The sequence below is a fragment of the Lissotriton vulgaris genome, chromosome 6, assembly GCF_964263255.1.
Source record: "Lissotriton vulgaris chromosome 6, aLisVul1.2, whole genome shotgun sequence".
NCBI lineage: Eukaryota > Metazoa > Chordata > Amphibia > Caudata > Salamandridae > Lissotriton > Lissotriton vulgaris.
The window spans coordinates 389,141,986-389,158,392 of NC_141694.1; positions in this window are offsets into that span (position 1 = coordinate 389,141,986).

The following is a 16,407-nucleotide window of genomic DNA, read 5'->3' on the forward strand; positions in this document are numbered from 1 at the left end:
GCGGCCAGGGCATGCAAAGAAGCCTCAATGCTGTTAAGAGATTCGCAAAAAAGTTGGGCGGAAACCCATTGGACGCAGTTAAAAACATATATTTAGCGAAAGTAAAATCAGCCGTTACATATGGAGCAGGTGTTTGGAGGATGGGCAACGATGGTCCGTTACAGCAAATGGAAGACTCCTTTTTTAAAAATTGTGTGTCTTTACCACAATCAGCCCCATACCTCATTTTACATCTTGAGCTGGGCTTTCCTTACTTGAGTGGCTCCATAATGATGGTCCCGGTCCTCCTGTGGTTGGCAATATGGCAGAGAACCATGGTCGACCTAACACAAACCATTATAACAGAATGCTGTAATCTAGATCATTACAAAAGGATCGGGTGGCTAAAATATGTAGAAACAATACTGAAAGCCCTAGGGATGGCAAACCTTTTTCTGGACCCCTATACTTGCAAAGAAGTCAAGAAGAAATGGTTAACGGATCTATATTGCCAAAGAGCAGAACAAGCCCGTAGGGAAATAAAATGGATCTATCAGTCTTCTATTGCATATGACCTGGTTCCACCATTATCAGGAAAGGGTTTTCATTATTTATCTCGCATAAACAATGCGCAGCACAGATTCATATTATTATGCTTCAGACTGAATATGATCCTGATATTCTTGGGATACCCACAAAATAAATATAGATTAGCAGATCTCGCACCCTGCCCTTGTAACAACCATGCTTTCCAGTCGGACCTACATATTTTACTATTTTGTAAAAACTACTTTGATGAAAGGAAAATATTTATACTTCCAATCCTTAGGCACCATAAATGTAGGCAATGCCGGGTCACTATGTATTTTCTAAAGGCTTTACCAGACCCATCTGTATGTTTATGTTTTGCTTCATGTCTATGGGCCTGTTTTAAGAAGAGAAAAAAGGTGGGACCACTTTTTGATAGTAGTGTGTAATTTATAATCATGAACTGTTCTCTCCTTTCATACAAATGATTTTAAAGGTCCTAGTTCTGATCACAGCAAACTAGTTTAATACTTATTTTACCCATGTAAATATGTATTTAATAACTTGAAATTATTGTATATGCGCTGTTTTGCTTTTATGGTCTATTTACAAAAGATCAAATAAAGCTGTGTGACTGACTGGGTATGTTATTGCTTTTTAAAATTATTATTTGTTTTTTATTTGGAAGTACATAAAAAGAACAGAATAAATATCTATATTGACATGTGACAGAATAAAATATATTCCACAAGTTTAGAGTTATCTCCTCTAACAAATATCCCAATCTATGACCAACAATTCTTTCTTGTAAAGTGCCAAATTGATAAAGTGGCACACTGATATTAAAATTATCCAAACAATTAATCACACATTCTGGTACTCTTCTAGCATATTTTTAAATAAGTCTACAAATGAAGTGTTAGACCTGGCATCATTGTCATGGTTTCTACCTATCTTTTTGCCTTCAGACCTCATGTTTTTGCTAACATCATTTTTGCTGGCCTTAGGACTGCACACTTTACAGTGGTAAAGTGTGCACTGTTGACCAGTGCTAAAGTGATTATGCTCTTTCTTCAAACATGGTAACATTGGCTTATAAACAATTGTCATATTTCATTTACTTATAAGCCTCTAGTAAAGTGCAGTGCATGTGCCCAGGACCTGTTAATTAAAATCTACTAGTCGCCCTGCAGCACTGATTGTGCCACCGACTTAAGTAGCCCTTTAAACATGTCTCAGCCCTGCCATTGCAGATTCTGTGCTTGCAGTTTAAACTGCCGTTTTGGACTGGCAATATAAACCATTTACCAGTCCCAACCCTTTCTTTTTGAATACATATATGTAAACCCTAAAGTAGGTCCTGGGTAACCCAAGGGCATGGTGCAGTGTATTTAAAAAGTTGTACAAGTGTTTTTAGGTTTTAGCTGCCCTGAGAGTGAAAAACTCTTAAATTAGTATGTCACTAATCCAAGGCTTACATCTCCCATAGGATAGCATTAGAATTACTGTTGGACTTGGCAGTTTTTGGAGAGTCATCCCAGAACTTTTTGCCTTCGTCCTGGTATTTTTTCGGACCTGGTGTTGGTTTTAGGACTATGGGCACTTTATCACTGCTGTTCAGTGTTAAAGTGCATGTGCTTTCTATGGTAAACCTGGTAAGATTTGTCTACACCTGTTTGGCATTTCATTTATCTATCAGTCCCTTGTAAAGTGGTATCTCATATACCCAGAACCAGTAAATTAAATACTACTGATGGGCTTGCAGCGCTGCTTGCGCCACCCACCAAAGTAGCCTTTCAAATCTGTCTCAGGCCTCTGCCATTGCAGGGCCTGCACGCACAGTTTACTGCCGCTGTGACATGGCACATAAAGTGGTTGCCACATCTGTGACTCCCCTCTTACTACATATAAGTCACCCCTATGGTAGGCCTTAGCTAGCTCTATGGGCAGGGTTCACTGTAGGCATGTGCCTTAACTGTGTGACATGTCCTAGTAGTGACAAACAGCCTATTTGGTATCTCACTGCTGTGAGACAGACCTCTCATAGGAATGCATTGGAGATTCCCAGATATATGTTTCAGTGGTAATTCCTGATATTCGAGGGGTGACGTGTTCAAGTTTGGTATGTTTGGAATAGTGGCAATAAATGCTGCTTAATGGTGTTCCTCAGATTTTTTATCACCATTTTAGAAATGCCACTTTTATAAGTGATTCAGAAAAGGGGGTGGTGATGAACAGAGTGTCTGAATTAAACAGACCACTCTTACCCAGTCCAAAGATCAGGGCTTGATCCATCACCGTTATTTAGCTCACTGCACCATCCCAGCTCAGAACCTGGCTATATGCAAATCAGTCTGTCCGTGGCCCAGTGCATCATGGGAACAGGGCAGACTAAACTACCCAGCTAATTCTTCACCAGAAAGGAGACAAGCTTCCGGGGACCGGGTTCTGGCATTTCAGCCGTCGTCGGCCCGGCTTGCTTGAATCCTGATTGTGCAGTGAGCAAGGGACTCATGTCTGAGTATACCCTGCCACACCTATAGTGGCCAAAAACGATTCAGAAAAGGGGGTGGTGATGAACAGAGTGTCTGAATTAAGCAGACCACTCTTACCCAGTCCAAAGATCAGGGCTTGATCCATCACCGTTATTTAGCTCACTGCACCATCCCAGCTCAGAACCTGGCTATATGCAAATCAGTCTGTCCCTGGCCCAGTGCATCATGGGAACAGGGCAGACTAAACTACCAAGCCAATTCTTCACCAGAAAGGAGACAAGCTTCCGGGGACCGGTTTCTGGCATTTCAGCCGTTGTCGGCCTGGCTTGCTTGAATCCTGATGGTGCAGTGAGCTAGGGACTCATGTCTGAGTATACCCTGCCACACCTATAGTGGCCAAAAACGATTCAGAAAAGGGGGTGGTGATGAACAGAGTGTCTGAATTAAGCAGACCACTCTTACCCAGTCCAAAGATCAGGGCTTGATCCATCAGCGTTATTTAGCTCACTGCACCATCCCAGCTCAGAACCTGGCTATATGCAAATCTGTCTGTCCCTGGCCCAGTGCATCTTGGGAACAGGGCAGACTAAACTACCAAGCCAATTCTTCACCAGAAAGGAGACAAGCTTCCGGGGACCGGTTTCTGGCATTTCAGCCGTCGTCGGCCCGGCTTGCTTGAATCCTGATGGTGCAGTGAGCAAGGGACTCATGTCTGAGTATACCCTGCCACACCTATAGTGGCCAAAAACGATTCAGAAAAGGGGGTGGTGATGAACAGAGTGTCTGAATTAAGCAGACCATTCTTACCCAGTCCAAAGATCAGGGCTTGATCCATCACCGTTATTTAGCTCACTGCACCATCCCAGCTCAGAACCTGGCTATATGCAAATCAGTCTGTCCCTGGCCCAGTGCATCATGGGAACAGGGCAGACTAAACTATCAAGCCAATTCTTCACCAGAAAGAAGACAAGCTTCCGGGGACCGGTTTCTGGCATTTCAGCCATCGTCGGCCTGGCTTGCTTGAATCCTGATGGTGCAGTGAGCAAGGGACTCATGTCTGAGTATACCCTGCCACACCTATAGTGGCCAAAAAGGATTCAGAAAAGGGGGTGGTGATGAACAGAGTGTCTGAATTAAGCAGACCACTCTTACCCAGTCCAAATATCAGGGCTTGATCCATCAGCGTTATTTAGCTCACAGCACCATCCCAGCTCAGAACCTGGCTATATGCAAATCAGTCTGTCCCTGGCCCAGTGCATCATGGGAACAGGGCAGACTAAACTACAAAGCCAATTCTTCACCAGAAAGGAGACAAGCTTCCGGGGACCGGTTTCTGGCATTTCAGCCGTCGTCGGCCCGGCTTGCTTGAATCCTGATGGTGCAGTGAGCAAGGGACTCATGTCCGAGTATACCCTGCCACACCTATAGTGACCAAAAACGATTCAGAAAAGGGGGTGGTGATGAACAGAGTGTCTGAATTAAGCAGACCACTCTTACCCAGTCCAAAGATCAGGGCTTGATCCATCACTGTTATTTAGCTCACTGCACCATCCCAGCTCAGAACCTGGCTATATGCAAATCAGTCTGTCCCTGGCCCAGTGCATCATGGGAACAGGGCAGACTAAACTACCAAGCCAATTCTTCACCAGAAAGGAGACAAGCTTCCGGGGACAGGTTTCTGTCATTTCAGCCGTCGTCGGCCCGGCTTGCTTGAATCCTGATGGTGCAGTGAGCAAGGGACTCATGTCTGAGTATACCCTGCCACATCTATAGTGGCCAAAAACGATTCAGAAAAGGGGGTGGTGATGTACAGAGTGTCTGAATTAAGCAGACCACTCTTACCCAGTCCAAAGATCAGGGCTTGATCCATCACCGTATTTAGCTCACTGCACCATCCCAGCTCAGAACCTGGTTATATGCAAATCAGTCTGTCCCTGGCCCAGTGCATCATGGGAACAGGGCAAACTAAACTACCAAGCCAATTCTTAACCAGAAAGGAGACAAGCTTCCGGGGACCGGTTTCTGGCATTTCAGCCGTCGTCGGCCCGGCTTGCTTGAATCCTGATGGTGCAGTGAGCAAGGGACTCATGTCTGAGTATACCCTGCCACACCTATAGTGGCCAAAAACGATTCAGAAAAGGGGGTGGTGATGAACAGAGTGTCTGAATTAAGCAGACCACTCTTACCCAGTCCAAAGATCAGGGCTTGATCCATCAGCGTTATTTAGCTCACTGCACCATCCCAGCTCAGAACCTGGCTATATGCAAATCAGTCTGTCCCTGGCCCAGTGCATCATGGGAACAGGGCAGACTAAACTACCAAGCCAATTCTTCACCAGAAAGGAGACAAGCTTCTGAGGACCGGTTTCTGGCATTTCAGCCGTCGTCGGCCTGGCTTGCTTGAATCCTGATGGTGCAGTGAGCAAGGGACTCATGTCTGAGTATACCCTGCCACACCTATAGTGGCCAAAAACGATTCAGAAAAGGGGGTGGTGATGAACAGAGTGTCTGAATTAAGCAGACCACTCTTACCCAGTCCAAAGATCAGGGCTTGATCCATCACCGTTATTTAGCTCACTGCACCATCCCAGCTCAGAACCTGGCTATATGCAAATCAGTCAGTCCCTGGCCCAGTGCATCATGGGAACAGGGCAGACTAAACTACCAAGCCAATTCTTCACCAGAAAGGAGACAAGCTTCCGGGGACCGGTTTCTGGCATTTCAGCCGTCGTCGGCCCGGCTTGCTTGAATCCTGATGGTGCAGTGAGCAAGGGACTCATGTCTGAGTATACCCTGCCACACCTATAGTGGCCAAAAACGATTCAGAAAAGGGGGTGGTGATGAACAGAGTGTCTGAATTTAGCAGACCACTCTTTTCTGAATCATTTTGTCCACCATAAGCGTGGAAGGGTATACTCAGATGTGAGTCCCTTGCTCATTGTACCATCAGGATTCAAGCAAGCCGGGCCGACGACGGCTGAAATGCCAGAAACCGGTCCCCGGAAACTTGTTTCCTTCCCAGTATAAGAATTGGCTTGGTAGTTTGGTTTGCCCTGTTCCCATCATGCACTGGGACAGGAACAGACTAATTTGCATGTAGCCAGGTTCTGAGCCGGGATTGTGCAGTGAGCTAAAAAACGGTGATGGATCAAGCCCTGATCTTTGGACTGTGTAAGAGTGGTCTGCTTAATTCAGACACTCTGTTCATCACCACCCCATTTCTGAATTATTTTGTCCACCATAAGCGTGGAAGGATGTGAGTCCCTTGCTCATTGCACCATCAGGATTCAAGCAAGCCGGGCCGATGACGGCTGAAATGCCAGAAACCGGTCCCCGGAAGCTTGTTTCCTTCCCAGTATAAGAATTGGCTTGGTAGTTTGGTTTGCCCTATTCCCATCATGCACTGGGACAGACTAATTTGCATGTAGCCAGGTTCTGAGCTGGGATGGTGCAGTGAGCTAAAAAACGGTGATGGATCAAGCCCTGATCTTTGGAATGGGTAAGAGTGGTCTGCTTAATTCAGATACTCAGTTCATCACCACCCCCTTTTCTGAATCACTTTTATAAGTGGGCCTTTCAGTGTGCCTTCCTGTTGTGTATTGCATGTCTGGCTCTTGATGACAGGGCCTGAGGATGTGCAGTGGCTCCGTAGGGCCTGGGTGAGTCAGTGTGAGGCGGAATAGGCCTGATCTGCATTCCAGGTTTGGGAGGAGTAGCACCTGGACCAAAATAGGACTGTGCCTGCCTTACACAATGCTGGCTTCGCCCATTTGGTGTGTCTGGGACCAGAGCCTACACTAACAATGTGGACTGCTGTGCAGATGCTAAGTGCCCCCCAGAACTGGTTTGGACTAGGGCCAAGGTCCTGTGCCAGGGCAGAACAAAGACTTGAGACATGGAAATATCGCGGCTGTGAACCTATGTGTTGTGCTCACTTGGAACTTGTGGTCGGTGGGCTGCTGGACTGCCAGGAGGAACCGCCGCTAGAATATACCTGCTGCCTGCTAGGTAGCTGAAGAGGTGCCCTCTGCAAAGGGGGCCCTGTGTGCTGGCCAGCCTGGTCTGGTTTCCTGCCTCTGGGCTGCCGAGAGATAGGGCGGGGAGCGCTTTACTTTTCAGCCCAAATTCAGGGTGACTTGTTCCACCGCAGGAGCGCATGCTGAGCGCTTCGATTTTATTTTTGACCTGGTACCACAGTGGAAACACATAGTGAGCGCTGTTGCCACAGTTGTCCTCGGAGCCAGAGCAGGGGCTCAACCCTGCGGCGGATGCAGAATGTGAGTTTGCATTGGAAGACAGAACGAGGCCCCGATGGAGACTTCTCTCCATAAATCGCAGTGGCTGGAAGTCAGGCAAAGCCTGTCTGTGGGCAGAGCTTCCCCCGAAGGAGGAAAAGGAAGTCCTGCGGAGGAGCAGCCTGTTTGTGGGCAGGTATCCCTTTTTGTTGAGGAGAGCCCCAAATGCTGCCTGAGCCTGTATGATAGCAAGACAGAGGAAAGGAGGACGGTGACAGCGGCCCATGTTGTCCCGACCCCGAAAGGCCAGACCAGAGCAACTCTATTTGCCGCCTCCCCCAATGAATGCAGGAGCCCAGGTCATCGGTTGCAGCAGAGGAATGGTGAGTGGGGCTGAGGTCTCTTGTAGTAAGCTGCGGTTGCTGTGAGGCGGGAGCATTGATCATTTTGAGTCAGGTCAGAGGAGGGGGAGCAAGGTGTCGGCTTCTCTCCCCAATCGACGTCCGAGACCACTGGGGCCACCGTTGGTCCCTGCCGTCATTGGCCTGAGACGCTTTGGTGTTCCTCCAAGTTTGGGAGAGAGAATTGCTGTTTGCAGCTGCTCTGCTAGATCGTGGGTAGTTCCTTGAGGGACACGCATTGGCCTGAGCCCTCACTGTGGAAAGGGGCAATAATTAGGCTCATAGAGTGGGATGAAACCTCGACGGAGGCCCCCGAGTGCCAAGGTAGTTGGCCTGCGTGGGACAGACGTACCGGCTAACATGAGTCACATCAGAAATGCCTCTGAGTACTGGATGTTACCTGATGCACATGTGTGGTGCCATGATTACTGTAGTGCATTATGCTGAGGATATATGTACATAATGTGCTATGCTGATGTGGCTATAATATGGGGCATACTGTGCAGTTATGTTTATGCATAAGAGAGGCATGATTGTTATGGGTCTGATACACTGCACTACTGCTGATTTTGTCTTGCATAAAATGCTGTACTAGTTAATGCTGTGATGTTCATGCCTAAGGTGTTAATGTTGAGTGCACCCTTACCAGTAGTTACTGGTTGTCTTCACTAACGTGAATTATGATGGTTGAGACAGTGGCCTGATTGGCCTTGCAGTGTATATAAACCTTGTACAATCATACCAAATGCCAGGTGGCACAGTGTATATATGTGATTATGTTATAATGTAGTTTATGGAAAAAACAAAGGCTATTTTTATATAACCTTGTGTGGAGTTTCTTTTGTGGTGTGCCTAGTATGTCACTACTGTGTGGGTATGTTGTGCAAACGCTTTACACATTGCCTCTGGGATAGGCCTGACTGCTCTGCCAAGCGTCCAAGGGGGTGAGCAGGGTTTATCTTTATCATGTAACTCCCTTGCCTTGACTAGAGTGGTGGTTTCTGCCTGGCTTAGGCGCATGCCCTAGCTAACCAGAAATCCCATTTCTAACAATTACCTTATTACATTTTATAGGTATAATTTCTAAATCGAAAGACGTTACTCGTCCATGTTTGGGGTCTGTGGAGTCCTAATTTAAAATCCTAACTTATGATAAAGTCGGATTTTTAATTCTGAAAATGCCATGTAACGAAGGTACCCACGGTCAAAAGAACTGTTTTAAAAAAAAGCTTTTTGTTATTGAGATAACTATTTACAAAACATAAAATATATCAAAAAAGTTATACGGATATATACAAATATATACAAACTGTACTCGTAAAGTTACACATAACAAACTTATATTAATACAAATTACAGTGTAAACAGAAAACAAACACAATGGCAGTGATAAAATACTGTAAAACGTGTCCAATATGTATTAGGATCAATAATGGAGTAATGCAGTAAAGGTGCCAGAGCGAACATCTATGGTGTTTCGACCTTAGGAATTTGATAGGTCATCATTAGGATACAGGGTAAAGATTTTGAAATCAACCATCAGAAACCATTAGTAACTCAATAAATGGTCACGTCAAAGTTCAAGTTCATTTAGATGCCTCAACTTGATCGTAGGACTCTAGGAACCGTACTCTCAAGAACAGATGTTTCATAAATGAGGAATTCAATTCCAAGCTCGGATTTATGATATTCATGGGACTGCATCTGGAAACATCAGTGATTCACATTAGAAATTTACCAAGCTTACAGAATGGCCATTACCAATCATATTATGTTGCAACTTGAATATCAATGGCCTGGGGAGGCTATGGAAGGGGAATTATCCGGGCGGGGAAAAAAGTGCATTGCCCCCTTACTCAACTGATGTCTGGTCACACTTAAAACCACAGGAGGGGGGGGCCGTAAAAATTTTTCCGACCCAGTAGCGCAGTTGTATTACTTTGGGGTCTCTCATCAGTTGCTTAAGAACTGCACCATCAAGAAGTTCCGCCGGCTTATGTCTGACCATAACCTTTGGTCTTAGAAGTAGCAAACACAGGGGCAGATGCACCGAAATGCACCCGGACATTTCACAGGGGTTTGCTTCAAGATCCTGAGTATGTTCGACATATGACTAAATGGGTGGAAGAAATTCTAGAGGTCAATAGGTTCAGTGCTAGATGCAGGATGGTGTGGGATGTTCTCAAGGCTAGGGTTCAAGGGGAAACTCTGAACTATTCTCTGAATTGGAACAAGAAAGCAACACAGCCCTTAAACATGATCTATAGCACAATGATAGACACAGAAGAGGAGCTTGTTAGGGCTATAGCTAATGGCTTAAGTATTGAGGGGATTCTCCAGAAACTTGTTCTAGTAAAGGCAAATGCTGGAGAAATCGTGGCAGCAAGAGCAGCAGAAAAATACCTGTGCTAACGGCAACGCTGCCATGAATACAGCGAGCAATTTGGGCACTTGTTAGCCACCAGGACAAGACAGAAAATTGCAGAGGGAGAGATCTTTGAAGTTAAAAACCAAAAGGGTGAACTAATCTCAGGGGTAAGGAAAATCCACATGTATTCCAGAGATTTATGGAAAGTTATATGGAGAGGAGGGTGTATAAAAGAGTATTTAGAGTAGCTCCGTATGGAGCAATTTTCACAAGCAGGTGCCGAATCCCTCGATGGTACATTTACAGAAGAAGAAATTCAAAGAGCTTTAAAAGAACTCCCCACCACTAAGGCTGTGGTCCCAGATCCAATTCCATTAGAGTTTTATAAAGTCTTCTTTCCTGTGCTGGGGGTTGACCTAATCTACATAATGTGCCATGGTACAGAAAATAGAAGCCCCCCCGGGAGTTGTGGGCAAGAGCCAACATAGATATTTTTACAAAAAAAGAGAAACCCCCTAATGAGATGCGATTTTACACACCCAATAGTCTTATGGATAGTGACACTAAGATCTTTTCAAAAATATTGGCCAATTGTCTAAGTGGTATCATAGGGAAGGTGATATCCTCTAGGCAGCATGGGTTTATTCCTTGTAGAGGAACGGCCGAGCATATTCATAGAATTAAAACCCTGCTTGATGGCACTTCAGTCATCGGAGACCCTATGGCACTTATTCTACTCGATGCAGAGAAGGCTTTCACTAGGATCTCATGGGAGTACCTCTGTGCCACTCTAGAGAAGGTGGATATTGGAAAGGGATTTATGGAGGCCATACAGACTTATATAGAGCCCCCTGGGCCCGACTCCGTTTATGGGTGGACAAAGCGACCCTATTCTTATCACGCGGGGGACTAGACAGGGGTGTCCTTGATCTCCTCTTTTATTTGCACTCTATATAGACCCCCTAATTTGTAAAATTTAGGCCGATACAGGAATCCAGCCTATTTAGCTACAAGGCTTCAAGACCAAAATTCTGGGGTATGCGGACAATTTGGCAGTAATGACATTTGATGCCTTAAGGGAGATAGTGATCGAGCCAAACGTTTTGGGGTAGTCTCTGGGTATTTCCTCAATCTGGAGAAAAGGCAAATAGTCATCAATAGTGAGATCTGCTTGCCAGATCCACGGGTGACTGAATCTGCAGTTTATTTAGTGGTTACCATAACCTTGGAACTGGGAAAAATCGTGAAAATAAATCTGGCTCCTGTGATTCAAAAGGGCAAGAAAGATTTAGTCAGGTTCAACAATCTGCACCTCTCGATTGTTGGACGTTGTTGGACGTTGTAACATAATTAAAATGATATTTCTCTCAAAGGTCTTGTGTCTCTTCAGAACGATACCCCTAGTGTTTGAAAGTCACTGGTTTAAGGAGATGGAAAATATGGTTTTAAATGGGCATAGGGAAAGACCAGAAGGGCCCTCAGGTTCATGTCCCTCCCCAGAGAAAGGGGAGGGGGGCTGTCCCAGTCCTGAACATTTACTACTGGGCTGCAACAATCCAATACATCCGGGGTTTACTCAGAGGAAAGGTCGTGGACCGGTGGAGAAGTGATGCTCCCCCGGATGTATAAGAATTGCTGCTGGATGGTGAGGCCCCTGATTGGCTATTGAGATACAGCAAATCTAGCTATTATGAAAAAGTTAAATATAAGACCCTAGGGGCAGCAGTCTCTGTCTGGACTATGGTTAGGAAGAAGCTAAGGTTAGGTAGGTTGAACTTTTACACTCCCCTTTTTGGTAACCCATCATTCCCAGAGGTATTCCATGACTGCCCTATGGCACAATGGGATGCATTAGGAGTAGAGAAGATGGGGATCTACTCAATTCAACTGGCGTAATATCATTTGAGAAGGCCCAGTTGTCCTTCTATATTGATCGTAAAGAATTTTTTAAATACCTTCAGGTTCGAAGCAACATCCTAAAAAAGAAAGGGGGGGAGCTTTCTCTAAAGATCCTATTATGGAGGCTATAAGGGATCTAGAGGGCTGTACTATCACCCAGAGTTTTGGAGGGATGAGGCATTTGATGGCTGATGACTTAGATAACCATCACGAGAAGTAGCAGCAAAAGCTAAGTATTGAAGGGGCTGAGTTTATGGAATCACTTAAGCTGGGCCACTCTGTATTGAGGTAAGCTGGGATGCACGCACAGCATTATAAAAATAAATTTCACTATACCATACGCCAGCTAAGATCGCCCAATGGGGTGGCACAAAAGGGATCCTCAGTCCCCGATGCCTTAGTGCTGATGCCGATATTATTCATGTTTGCTTCTTGCCTGGATTTAGAGCCTCTGTAGATAGCTATAGAATAATTTTTAACACATCTTTGAGGATTCAAACAAGACTTCCAACTGATCTGATGTTATTAGGGGTTACGAAGGAAGGAGAGCAATGGGTGCAACATAAGTTTGTCTTCTCTGCCATGACAGTAGTTAGAATCTGCAGCTTTTAGCTATTTATAATCTTGAAAAGGGTATATATGAGAGGAAAGCATGGAAGGCTACAAAACTAGGAAATCATATCTGAGCTCCCATCAACAATTGGAAAGCCGATGTTCAGTCGAGGCAAGCCACAACCATAATGATCTAGGGCCTCCGGAGTGTTGAATGCAGCCTAATAATGGTATTTTACCTTATGTAATGACATTTTTGTAAAATGTTTTTATTTCCTTTCTTATCCTATTTATGATCGGTAATGTTTCCTCATGTATTTATTTAAAGATGTTGTAAGAAATGGGGGTTACCCAAATCTCCAAGGGGGTAGCATGGCATCAAGCGGGCAGGCCAGACTTCGAGGACATGTGAAGCATTCACGCAGTACCCACAGTCGACACACCAGGCACACTACAAAAGAGACGCAACTCCACCTTTGGTTGGAAAAGAAGAAGTTTAGTGATATCTCCAACCTGTAAGGTAAAAAGGAAAAATACACTGGTAATCACAACAAGGGGCCAACTGGCACCCAAGCCAAGTACTTCAGTGGGGGATTATTTACATGGGACAAAAAGGGTTGAGTCCAAAGTCCATAGCTGAAATATCAAAAGGTTAGCACTTGGCACGTAACATCAATGACATCTATGTAAGGGAAAAATTCACTTGGCGTGTACGCCCATTAAGCATGCAATCAAACATTAGGGGTAAGAACCCAAAATAGCTGGCATTGGCGACTCCTGCAAAAAGAATAGGAATCACCCGGCATTAACATCAGGCAGGAACACCTGTAATAAAACACTAGGTTTCTTCCCCCCTCCACCTAGGGAACTACGCATCAGGCAGGGCCAACTCAGGCCTTCATCCTTGGTAGTAGGCTGTAATTACAAAAGGCAACATCCTGCATAACCCCTGTAAGGAAAGACATCATGGCATACCAGCATCCACTAGCAGGCGGGTATAACCATAGGACTATTAAGCCACCTTCGCAAGATCTACAGGGCATGCAGAACCCCAATGTTATAGCATTAGGGAGAAGACCTGGGGAACATGACTCCTTAGCCCCCAACCTGCAACACAAACATCAGGTAGTGCATTGGCATCAATAACATATAAACCAGGCTTGAATCCCACTGCACCTGGGCATCAATCCCCTAGCTTAGGCGTAACACTGGGCATGACATCACAGCACATTATCATTGGTCCCCCATCACCATAAATGAATGGGCCTTATCATACCAGCAGGGGCCACATTACCATAGCTGCATTACCATAGGGCATCATCACCTGCGATGTAAACAAAGGGGGCGGTTCAGCAGGGGTAGAAGCACAACGAACTCCCCAAATAGACAGGTCCCCTGTAGGGACAATTAGTCTCGGCCGACTACTGACAGCGGGGAGTCCCTCCGGATCCTCGGGGGGGGGGGTGTTACCCAGTCCAGGGGGGGTCTCCTGCGTACCTCCAGGGCCTTCAGGACCCAGTCCCAGTTTCCAACAGAAGAGGGGTGGGGGCGAGCATCGACCCTGTGCCCCGTTACCCTCTCCACTTCCCACACAGTTTACTTAAGGCCCCACTCACCGGCGGTACAGGAGATAACCCCTCTTCCCATGCAGGGCTCACTCTCCTCAGTGGCTGGTGCGGGGCTTCCCTGGGTTTCAAGGCGGAGAGGGCAGGCACCGGCAATGTGCCTCGAGGCCCTCTCCGTGCAGCACTCCCTGATCTCTGGCCGCAACACTCGGGGCTCTCCCTCACTGCGGCGTCACCCAGGCCCCTCCTCCTCACAGGGCCCCGGGGGGGTTCAATACGGCCTCCCGGCGGCCCAATCGGGGCTCCCTCGTCCACACGGGAGCCCCACAGTCACTCTGTTCCTCCGGCCGCCTCGGAACAGAAGGCGGGGCTGGCACCGTCAGTGTGCCCCGGCCCGCCTACCTCACCGGCCCCTCTCTCAGGGGCTCAGACCGGCGGGGTGGGCTCCCGCTCCGGTTGCTTCAAAGCGGGGTTCCCTCTTGACCACGGGGGCCCCGTTCCGCTATTTCACCTGGGTCCCGCTCTGCCCGGGTTCCCTCGGCCTCACGGGAACCCGGGACTTCCGTGGGCTTCTTCCTGGCTTCTTCCGGCCGGCAGCCAATCGCTGCGCGGCCTTCAGGGGGCGCGGCTGCTTGTCCAATCCGTGTGCGGCGTTGGCGGGGGCGGGCAGATGACGCGGCCGGGCCCCCGTCACGTGACGAGGGATCTGACGGCCTCAGGGCCTAGCGCGGCCCTTTCTCTACTTCGGCGGCCCTCTCCTCACACCGGGGGCCGCCGCAACGGTACACACCACAGCTGGTGGCTCCCCACGACAGCCCCGGGCCGTGGCGGTGATTTACAACCCCAGGCGCAATCTCCCAGCAGCGCCACAGTCTCCTCAGCACCCGGTCGGCGATGGTGATCTCCGGCTGCAATAAGGGGTAGGCTCCCTTGTATTTAATTATTTATTTCACCACAAAAGCGCGCCAAACGCGGGGCAGGCTGCCGGGGTGCTTGGTAATCACCTCAGTTCCCTCAGGCTATGCTCCCCAGCTCCTTACTCGGGCCACACAATGGGGGAACAACTCCAGCCCTTCTCTAGCGCTTCCAAGTTATAGCGCTTCCCAGGCAGTACAGTTTAGGTCAGGGCAGCAACAGTCTTGGAATTTTCAGCGCTTAGATAGGCAAACCAGGGCTTCCAAGTAGGCTCCTCACAGCCCTGAGCATCCAAAGGGGGCCACAGCTTCCTGGGGGCACCAACCAACCTCCCCAAACAGCGTCTGACAGGCGCACCTCACGGAGGGGGGCGAACAGTTCCACAGCCAGCCCCAGGAGCACACTCCTCACCTCCTGGGGGGTTCAAGCCCACAGCATTCCTCCTCTTCTGGGGACCTCTTTCCCTCAGCGCTGGCGTAGTTCAAGGTCCCACAGCGTCAGGGACCTAGGTAGGGTCCTCCCTTGTCAGGGGTCCATGGGGACAGCAGAGGGGGGGGGTTTATAGGGGTGCAGGGCCCAGCTCACAGGCCCATGTGGCGGTAGCACCTCACAGCAGGTCCCCTCTCTTTCTTGTCCCAGCGCTGACTGACTCTCTGGTGACACTTCTCCCTATTTATACCCTCCTCCCAGGCAGTGCCAGGACCTTCTAGAATGTTGGCAAATCTGGCCTAAACTGGCTCAAGGGGAGGGGGTGAGCACCCTGGGTGCCAGGCTTTCCCTCCAAAAGCTAGGGGTAGCTGGGTAATATTAACTAGACCGCCAACCTAACGCAGTCAGGTGGCACTACCCAGGGCCATGGCATCCATTTTAAAATCACAGTACATTTTAGTCAGGTACATTTTCAAAATGGGGGATATTTTCTGTACACCATTTAACAACATGTAATTTTACATCATGGTAACTCTTACCACACATGGTCCTTATATGTTTAATACCATGGGGGAGTTATTCAAATTAGGGGGGCAAAAAGCGAAAAAATTTTGGGGGAAAAGGCCAAGTCCAACACAACTCCCCCCCAGCCAAAAGCCAGGGTACACTGATCAATGCCTTGATGGGCTTTCCTGCTTGGGGCGGAAAAAGGTGGACGCAGGCCTGCAACTACAGGAGCACCTGCAGTCTCTCCTCCACTCTGGAACCCAAAGGTTCTCTTTTGCAACCCTCCCTTCAGCAACAAAACCACCCCCCTGGTGTTCCCTAGTGGGATGTTTCTCCTTCCTAGAGTGGGAGGCTCTAGCCGCAGGCTTGTAATTCTCTTGGACCACTCTCTTCTCTCCAAATTGCCACTGGTCAACCCACCTGGGGTCTACACCCTCAGACTGACCAGCCCTTAGGGGCGAGGCTCTCCTCCCCCTACTTCTCCTCCAAGGGTTCCTCCATCTCCTACGCCTGGGGACACCCTCACACAACCACT